General features: G+C 34.6%; 1 long non-coding RNA gene across 1 annotated transcript; it reads right to left on the reverse strand.

Annotated features, from left to right (window-relative positions):
* Positions 1-1,092: 1,092 nt before the first annotated feature.
* On the reverse strand, positions 1,093-7,444 carry LOC128224718 (uncharacterized). Its single transcript, XR_008259530.1, has 2 exons — positions 7,144-7,444; positions 1,093-4,056 (listed from the first exon to the last, which is right to left on the reverse strand). It is a non-coding gene; the product is annotated as an uncharacterized LOC128224718 (long non-coding RNA).
* Positions 7,445-9,945: the final 2,501 nt, after the last annotated feature.

Genomic DNA, 9,945 nt, shown 5'->3' on the forward strand with positions numbered 1-9,945 from the left:
CTGGGTCTTGCATGTGACACACCTCATAATGCTGACCATTTGTGCTTAGTTACTTGACAGTCCAATCACACATGGTTAAGATGTGGCTCAGACAAGTTACTGGCCAATGAACACAACTAATTTTGACCTGTAAGTTTGATCTTAACCTTTGAGATACAGGCCTGATCTATACCAAACACACTTAATCATGGAGAACATATGTGCCCAGCTACTTGGGATTCCTATGATGCATTTGAGTAACAGAACTGTGATGTGCATGTGCTATGCTGCCTCATCGTAACAATCTTGTTCAACCTTCATGAAAATGCTATTATTCATGGTCAAGATAAGGCCCAGAGAAGGTACATTCCTATAAACTTAATATTTCAACATTTGACCTCTAAACATGACCTTGACCTTTGAGGTACAGACCTGGGTCTTGAGCGTGACATGCCAACTTAAAATTGTTAACATTCATGGCAAGTTTCTGAAAATCCTATAAAGCATGGTAAAGATACAGCCCAGACAAGGCTCTGTCCGGATCAGTTTTAGCCCCTAAGAGTGACCTTGACCTTTTAGGTACAGACCTTGGACTTGTATGCAACATGCTTGCCTTATCTATATGAAAATTTATCACAAATTTCCAGGAAATCCTATAATGATTAGTATAGATGCAGCCTAGACAAGGTACAGTCTGATCAACAGTAATCATTTCAAACTTTGACCTCCAAGTGTGACTTTGACCTTTGAGGTACAGACCTAGTTGTTATACGCAACATGCAACCTTATCATGTCCATGAACCTTCATGGCATTTTTTATTGAAAAACTTATAATGCATCTCAATAAAACAGCCCAGACAATGTTCAGTCCCAATGCATAGGCACATATACACGGCGCCACCATTGAAACATCTATGTCTTGCTTAGCGCACATGAGCTCCACAATTTTTTTTTATTTTGAACCTCTTGCTCAAATTTTTTTTGACCAAAATCCAACAATCACATTGGTGTGGAATATAGTGGAATGACATTCGGTACCATAATTATTTTTCCATTTCAATCAATATGGTGTAAGAACTGTGAAACATTTTTAAATGACAAAGTAAAACTAGAGCTATTTAAGTTTTTAATTACTAACAAAGTTTATAGTTTCTTGGAGTAATAAATAATATAAAACACTTGTAAGGATATCATAATGAAATTAGGTAAAAGAGACCACAAACAAAACAAAACCTTGGACAACAACACACTACAACTGAAAAACAATGCCTAACACCTTTTAAAGCGAAAACACTTTTGCAATACATGCCTACTAATTTTATGACTACGCCGCAGTGTATTTATATCTTCCTAGAGCTTAAACAAAACATACCAATATTTTTCAGTGTACAAAAATATAATGTTAAGTCTTCAAAATATTTCCATTAGAAAATAATCCCTGGTTTGGATGATCTGATCCATTTAAGTATTGTCCTGCTTTGCATGCTTCCCAACCAAAACCTACATACAAATCTATAAAAAATACACTGAACAACCTACTTAATTGGTCACCTAACATTTTATATGAAATAAATATGAAAAAAGCAATTATAATTTTAATAGGTAAACAATCATTATATGTAGGAATGCTCGGTCCCCATGTGCAACATACACAATGTAGTGAAAATGTCTCATATTGGGGTGTTTTAAAATCAGGAGAGAATTAGTTTCATTTTAACTAAGTCGCCCAGAATTTGAATAAAAATAATTTCAATAAAAGCGATCTCAAATATAAAACATGTTTAACTGTAATTTAGTATGGTACAGGTGAGAGAGCAACGTCTTATAATTTTAAATAAATGTGTTCATAATTATGGCTTATTTAAACATTTCAACTTTTTAATTTTAACAAATTCCCACTTCAAGCAATGCAATTACAATGGGAAGGTCTTAATGAAAAGGTAGTTAAAGCCACACCAAATTGATGATTTGGTCTACGGATTCAAATGACCTTTAATTTATCCAGAAACAAATATTTAAACATAATAAACAACACTTTTTTCCGAAACCATGTCCCATAAAGCAAAGCAAATCATGTTTAACAAGCATTTTCAGTGAAAAGATATCCCCCGCCAACGATGGCTTGTTTGTGCTTGATGGCTTGTTTGTGCTTGAAGGTTAAAAAAAATCTCAGAAAGAATAAGATAAGCACATTGGTTTTACTGAGAAACGGCTGCAAACAATGATTTTTTAATAAATCAAGGGCAATAACTCTAAGGAAAATTGACCAATCCAAAAGATAAATAGACAGGCATCATCACAGTATGTTGGTTCTTATTTATTCCAAGTGTCATGAAATTCTACCAGCTAGTTGCATAGAAAAGGCTGCAAACATGGATCTTTTAATAAATCAAGGGCAAATAACTCATACAGAAATTACACAATCCAAAATATAAATTAACAGGCATCATCGCAGTAAGTTGGTTCATATTTATTTCAAGTTTCAAGAATTTCTACCAACTAGTTACTGAGAAATGGCTGTAAATGAGTTTTTCAAAAAATCAAGGGCAATAACTCAAATTACAATTGACCAATCCAAAAAAAAATGAACAGGCATCATCCCAGTATAGTAATTCATATTTATTTTAAGTTTCATGAAATTCTGCCAGCTAGTGACTGAGAAATGGCTGTGAATGTGCATTTTTCAAAAAATCAAGGGTGACTGGTAATAACTCCAAGGACAATTGACCAATCAAATTTTTTTTTGGACAGGCATCATTCCAGTATAGTGGTTCATATTTATTTTAAGTTTCATGAAATTATACCGGCTAGTTACTGAGAAAATGCAGGTGACGGACGGAAGGAAGGACGGACGGAAGGAAAGACAGACGGACGGAAGGACAGACGGACAACGCCATTTCAATATCCCCCTCCCTATTTCATAGGCGGGGGATAATAACGATACTGAACTAAAGATAGTATGGAAAGAACCATATAAAACCATTCACTGGTAAAATGATCAATTTTCTTCTATTTTCAAATCAATGGGAGGTAATCTGACAATTAAGGAATATACTAAACTTAGATATACTTTTGTGCAAACTGCTCCAGTGTTTGGAAAGACAAAATCATTCTTAGACAGAGCATCCTCTAGTATAATAATGTAAAAAATATATCACATTACAGGGCTAATTTTTCATCAAGTAAACAAGTATCCTATTTGGTACAGAAGGGGTAATTACTTAATAAATTTGGTACAGATACACCAAAAATTCAGAAAACTTGCTGTAGAAACTGCATGCCATCCTTGCTACTACGTTCAAGGTGTTTTTCCTAAATCACAGATAGGTCGATGCCTATAACCATCTTCAAATTTATTGGAGTTTAAAAACTGACCAATTAAAAAAGATGCTAAGTTTTTCAAAAAACAACATCTGAGAATAAAGAGCATTGTATATGTACGCATTGTATCACACAATAATCTGAGTCAGTGATTACCGTTCATCTAGATGCAAACATCTGACGGATCACTACACTTGACTTCATTTTAGAATACACTTACATGTAATATTACATTAAAGAAAACCGTTCATAATATGCAGATCTTTTATATTTAGCCATAAATATTGATGATAAATAATGTAAACTGAACATTTGAGCCATAAAAATACTTAATCAAAACAAGTAAAAACTGTACAAAAAGTATTGCAATGTAAACTATTGAATGAAACGCTTGAAAGTAGGTTGTGCAAATAGACACTTCACTTCAAAATACACATTTTAACACTGGTGGTAAGAAATGGATATCAAAAGAAACAAGATTGTGTTTGTCTTTGACTGTCACCCTCCTAGCTACACAAACTTTAATACACACTGCCATGGCAACATTGTAAGATGATTTCAAATTGTTTGTTCAAGTCATGTTTAGTTTAAATCAAAATCCTTCTATTCTTTGCTATGTAATGTGAAGTAGCATAACAAATCATAAGTTTTCAGGATAGGTTTGATATGCGAAGATTGGATATTTCAATGTCCTTCTATCTAGTCCTTTACACTAATGAGAACGGCGTTCCTCTGTCACAGCCTGATTCTTGTTATCTGAAATAAAATTATAATATTATTAAAATAGTATTTATCAAAAAAATTGTATTGAAGAAATCAGTGCACTACAACTAGATTTCCACAAATTTGACATGTCACCTGTCAGAAGTGCACATAACTTTCTAGTAAAGATCAGCATGACATTGACCTTCATCCTACTACTACTACTCCAAAATTAACAGGGATCATCTGCTGACCATGACCAATGTTCACACCAAGTTAAAGAGAAAGAGCCCGTTATTTTTCTAGTAAAGGTCACCATGGCCTTGATTTTGACCCAAAATTCAATAGAGGTAATAGATTGATAACAGAAATGTCACAACATGGATGACAATCAACTAATTATTAATTTAATCTTGATGTGGCTGCCATGCTTCACAAGCAAAAAAAAATGGAATTTAATTAATAGTTAAGCTTATAAATGTGAAATAAATCTATTAATACAGCCTTTCACTGGAAATTTAAGTGCCTTGGTGCTTGGCTTATTTAATTCTGAAATCAGTACCACAGGGATGTATAAAAATATGTGCGTCTAAAATTGGGGGGTTTGGGAGCAAAGCCCATCTGTCAAAATGGATTTAAGCATTTAACCCTAACTCTATTTTACCCCCTTTTTGATATACATTCTGGTATATTTTTATGCAAATAACCATTCTCTACAGTCCAAACATATTTAAAAGTGATTGACAAAGACATCAAAAAACTAAGAGGTCTTTAGATTGTTCTTGCACATATTTTGTAAGTAAAATAGCTGGCATTTGTATATTTTTAAAAATAAAGTATTCTTTTGCAATTTGAATGTCCAACAGACCTCCCCAACACTGAATTTCTGTTTAATACCCCCTAAAAGTAAGTCTCATCAGATTAAAATTGATCTGAAAATTGACCTAATTTGGAAATCCATATTTATCCACAATTTTTACTCCCTGGGATAAAATAACAAGTAAAGAAGCTATGTATTATCAAAAGGTCACTTCCTTACAGAAACTTATCATACCAACTCTGACCTTAATGAAGTTTCAGTTTCCTGCAAGATGATATCACCTATGCGCATGAGTGATGTACTATATTTAAAAAGTCATGGTACCATATTTCCTAGACTATAAGACGGGGAAATTGGGTCCCGATTTTTAACATATTCAACATACATTTATTTTATTCAACATACGGTATTCAACTGACTGATTTATTGTCTGCTGATGACACCCCAATAAAAGTGACAAGATCACACTAATCGGATTAAGACGACCATCTGCTTTGTTTCGCTGCTATGAACACTCAATATCTGCTAATTGGTAACCGCTTGTTATCGGTCCAAACACATTGTTTATCACAGGAGACACATTTTACTGCCTTTTATATAATTAGAATATTTAAAAAAAATCATTGTGTTATTTTTTCCATACATGTTTGAAATAAAAGCTACTTTTTCCTTACGATTAGGCTATGCGTATATCATGCAGACTGGCATGTGGCATGCTTCAATAATTATACACATTTCATTGATCGTTTAATATACGTTTATTTATCTGCAATCATCAATGGTTAATTTAAGTCCCATCAACTGCAATCCAAACAAACACCTGCGAAAATTTTACTTATTACACATGTAATAGAATGTGTAGTGTTTGTCGGCTGCAGATCAAACGGTACAATTTGAGACGTCACAACACGAGCTCTGTAAACATCAAAGGTGCATGGCAGTGGTTTATTTTTAAATAGGTCAGCCTTTACCGTATAACCCCATTTACTCCCAAGATTGCGTCTAGGCTGGTTAGAACATACGATCGGAAAAAAATAATAATCAATAATCCTCGTATGAGAACCTTCAAATCATGGCCAATATATTTGAGTTTACTACAAATATGAATGAACCTTTGGCTGTACGAAAAAAAAACTTAACCGAGTAACGTTGTTCTATTATTAACCTACATCCACATTAAAGAGTTCACAGTTTACATTAAATTGGTGATTTTCTTCAAATCAAATGAACAAATTTAGTTGATAATTGACTGTTTAGCTTGAACATGACCAAAGATTTGGAGAAATTCAAGTGCTGGATGTGCTTTAAAAATTGACCCCGTCTTATAAAAGAGCCTAGACAAAAACACCAGATTTCATGGGCAAAGTAAGGGGGTCGTCTTATAAGCGGATCGCCTTATAGTCGGGGAAATACGGTACATGGGTAGTGCCCTATACGCACTTGTTTATTGAAGGTAATCATGGGTGAAAAACTGAAAATCAATAATAATTATGGAAGATATGACATTTGCCATGGACTTGATTAGCAATGCTTAGCAAAGGTACAATGTCAGAGGTAATTTTACGGCATATATAATTAATACTAGCATCCCAGTATATAAGTTTATTAATACTATTGCTTTTAGGAGCTCTGTGACAAAAATGTCAGAGTTAAAGCAAATAAAGGTTATGAGGCCAAAACAGCCACAGGGAGGCCTAGTCTAAAATAATAGACGATTCTTCTTAACCCTAAACAGGTTTGTGATTTTTTGTATTGAAATTGAGAATTTTCTGATCATGTGATGCTAAAAATAGATTATACAAGAGGTTAAATGCATATTTTATATTGAAATGATAAGAGTATACAGTAGGGTTCCAGATGAACAGCACAAAAAATAAATCAATGAAAACAGAACAAATAACAAAACCAAGATATCCTTTTTCTTGACAAATCCGGTCGGTGGAATTACCGAAATCCCGAAAATCCCCGTAAATACTGAAAATCCCTTCCATTCTCTGAGGTATGTAGTGTTTTCTTTAATATGCCCTGATTTACTACTTTATTGTGTTCGAATGTTGTATGCCGTAATTGTTGGAGGTTGGAGAGGGGTGGGGAAGCCTGGGGAGGGTGGGGATGGGGGTCGTGGTGACTAAAACCCGGGAACCCCTTTCATTTTACATCGAGTGTGCGAGGTGGTTTTTGGGGATTTCGGTAATTCCACCGACCCTGACAAATCAATATGCCAAATGTTCATTTTGTAAATTCTTGTCCAAACGTGCTGATTCAAAATATTTATAAATCAAGATAAATATATAAAAAATGTTTAAATATTTTGCACTCACAAATAATTTAATCGTCATCATCATCTGGTACAAACATCTCAGTTTCTTCCATGAATATTGCGAAACGTTTGGCTACTTGCTGGCCAACATAAATCCCAAAGGTAATGCAGCCAAGCACCAATGGGAGACTATATTTCGTTCTCAATGGCCTAGTTGGAATGGACCCTGGTACAGATACTGAGCGTTCAGCTGCATTTCTTGATTGAAGTAATAAAACATTAGGCGTTTGCCTTAGGACTCCAGACTTTTGCAGATTCTGGCAAGCCCTTGCCAATGTTGACACTTTAGTAGCCATGTTTGTTTTAATTCTCTTCCGGTTCGATTTTTTTTAACAATGTAACGGACATTCGCCCAGATAAAAATGTTGCTAAAGAACGTAACGGATTATAGATAGATAGATTATAAGTATCTTCCATGGCCAAGAGTGTAAGATAGGTTCATTCCGACCCGAGCGTAGGGTGTTTTGCGGAAACGAGGTTTACCGAGTTTCCGCAAAACACCCTGCACGAAGGTCGGGATGAACCTATCTTACACGAGCGGCTATGGTAGATGCTTTTTCTCCCACCTCAGTTAAACAAAATTAAGTAAAAATGTATTTTTTTGCTGGAACTCTTTTGTGCTTAGTGAAAATAATTGCGTACGGATATGCGATAATTCGTGGTTGTCATGGATATTCGCGCAGTGATTCAGAGTATGTAAATGGTATGATCGGTCTTTAAAGCTGCACTCTAACAGATTAACAATTTTAACAACTTTTTTTTATTTTTTGTCTAGGAAAGTCCAAATTTTTGTGTAAATATCTGCAAACCAATGATATATGATTGCTGACAAAATGTCAGATCGTAGATTATCAGATTTCCGTTCGAAACTTAATGTTTTATGGCTAACGGTTTTAAGAAAAATGCATAAAACATCATTTTTTTGTACTTAAATATAAAAATCTACGATCTGATTCTTTGTCAGCAGTCTTTTATAACTGGTTTCAATGGATTTTCACAAAAATTGGCCCGTTCCAAGACAAAAAATAAAAAAAGTTGTCAAAACGTTAAATCTGTGAGAGTGCAGCTTTAAATAGTTCTAAGAAGAGTTAAGCATTATTTCTTGAAAGATGTGTGAAAACTGTTTTCTGGTGACATTTGAAGCGAGAAATAATTAACTAGCGTTCTAAATATTGCCACAAGACAAGGTTTCCATGATGCACTACAGACGACTGTCATCAACAAGGGAGATAATTACAATGTGGTGACCATAAAAAGAAGCTCCATACGGGCATTTTATCTTCGCCCGTGGGCAAGATAAGAATTTCTCCCACCTCAGATAAGTAGATCCAATAATTTAACCATGCTAGATATTCTTATCTTGCCCACGAGCGAAGATAAAATGCCCGTATGGAACTCCTTTTAAATGGTCACCACATTGCAATTACCTCCCTTGTTGATGACAGTCGTCTGAAGCATCAAGGAAATCTTGTCTTATGGTAATATTTAGAATGCTGATTAATTATTTCTCGCTTCAAATGTCACCATAAAACAGTTTTCACGCACCATTCAAGAAATAATGCTTCATTCTCCTTAGAACTATTTAAAAAGTCCGATTTGACTATTAACATTAACTGAATCACTGCGCGGATATCCATGACGACCACGTGCTATCGCATATCCATACCCTCGCGCAGGGTGTTTTGCGGAAACTCGGTAAACCTCGTTTCCGCAAAACACCCTACGCTCGGTCGGAATGAACCTATCTTACACTCTCGGCCATGGAAGATACTTATATTCTAGCATGGTTAAATTAACGGATCTACTTATCTGAGGTGGGAGAAAGATTTATTCGTGCTTATAATATCTGTCATGCGTTTTCGTTCCGGATCGAAAAATGCGACCCGAGGGCACCTGCGTTGCCAGGTAACAAGGCTTGCCGAGTTACCGGCTACGCAGCGTGCCCGACTTAAAAATCGGCCCCTTACCAAATCGGCCTACTACCAAATCGGCCCTAAGACGTTTCGGCCCTACCATTTAGGCCCCTTAATTAAATTGACACGAGGCGTTTCGGCCCCTTACTGATTTTCAACAGAGACATTTCGGCCCCTTAATTTTATTTTATTTTATTTTTGTTTTGAATATCAAGAAACAAATATAATTTGTCAAATCTTATTTCAAAAGAAGTTGTAAATAAGATCTTTAAATTCACAAATAGACGAATATTCATGAAATACATTGATAAGATTGATATAAAAATCATTTAAAACTATTTTAAATCCTTATTTTTAATATAAAAGTATTTAAGTATATATATTAAATCGTTTCCAAAGACAGGTACCATTTCTTTTAAACGTTTTGCTGTGCCACTCTTAATTTATCGTGTTCACATGTATATCTGTGTTCAAGTATAAAATATATTTTCTTTTAAATCTATTTTTTTATCAATACCTTTGTATGCAGTATAGCTTTATGTGAATAAACATACCTCATTACAACTTTTATTCAAATTAAAAATGTTTATTTTCTCTTATATTTAGTATTAAAAGAACAAAATAAAAATAATGGCCGAAATGTCTCCGTAATCAGGGGTCGAAACATCTAAAGGATGGGGCCAATTTGGTAAGTGGCCGAAAAGGTAACCGTTTCAACTAGGGGCCGATTTGTCTGGTAGCCCCACAACCACCACCACAATCATCATCATCATCATCATCATCATCATCATCATCATCATCATCATCATCATCATCATCATCATCATCATGTCTATCTGCCAGGTCGATCAGTCATTTAAATTAGTGAAATCTTTAGACCGTTTCGAAAG

This window comes from Mya arenaria, chromosome 2 (genome assembly GCF_026914265.1).
Source record: "Mya arenaria isolate MELC-2E11 chromosome 2, ASM2691426v1".
Classification (NCBI taxonomy): Eukaryota; Metazoa; Mollusca; class Bivalvia; order Myida; family Myidae; genus Mya; species Mya arenaria.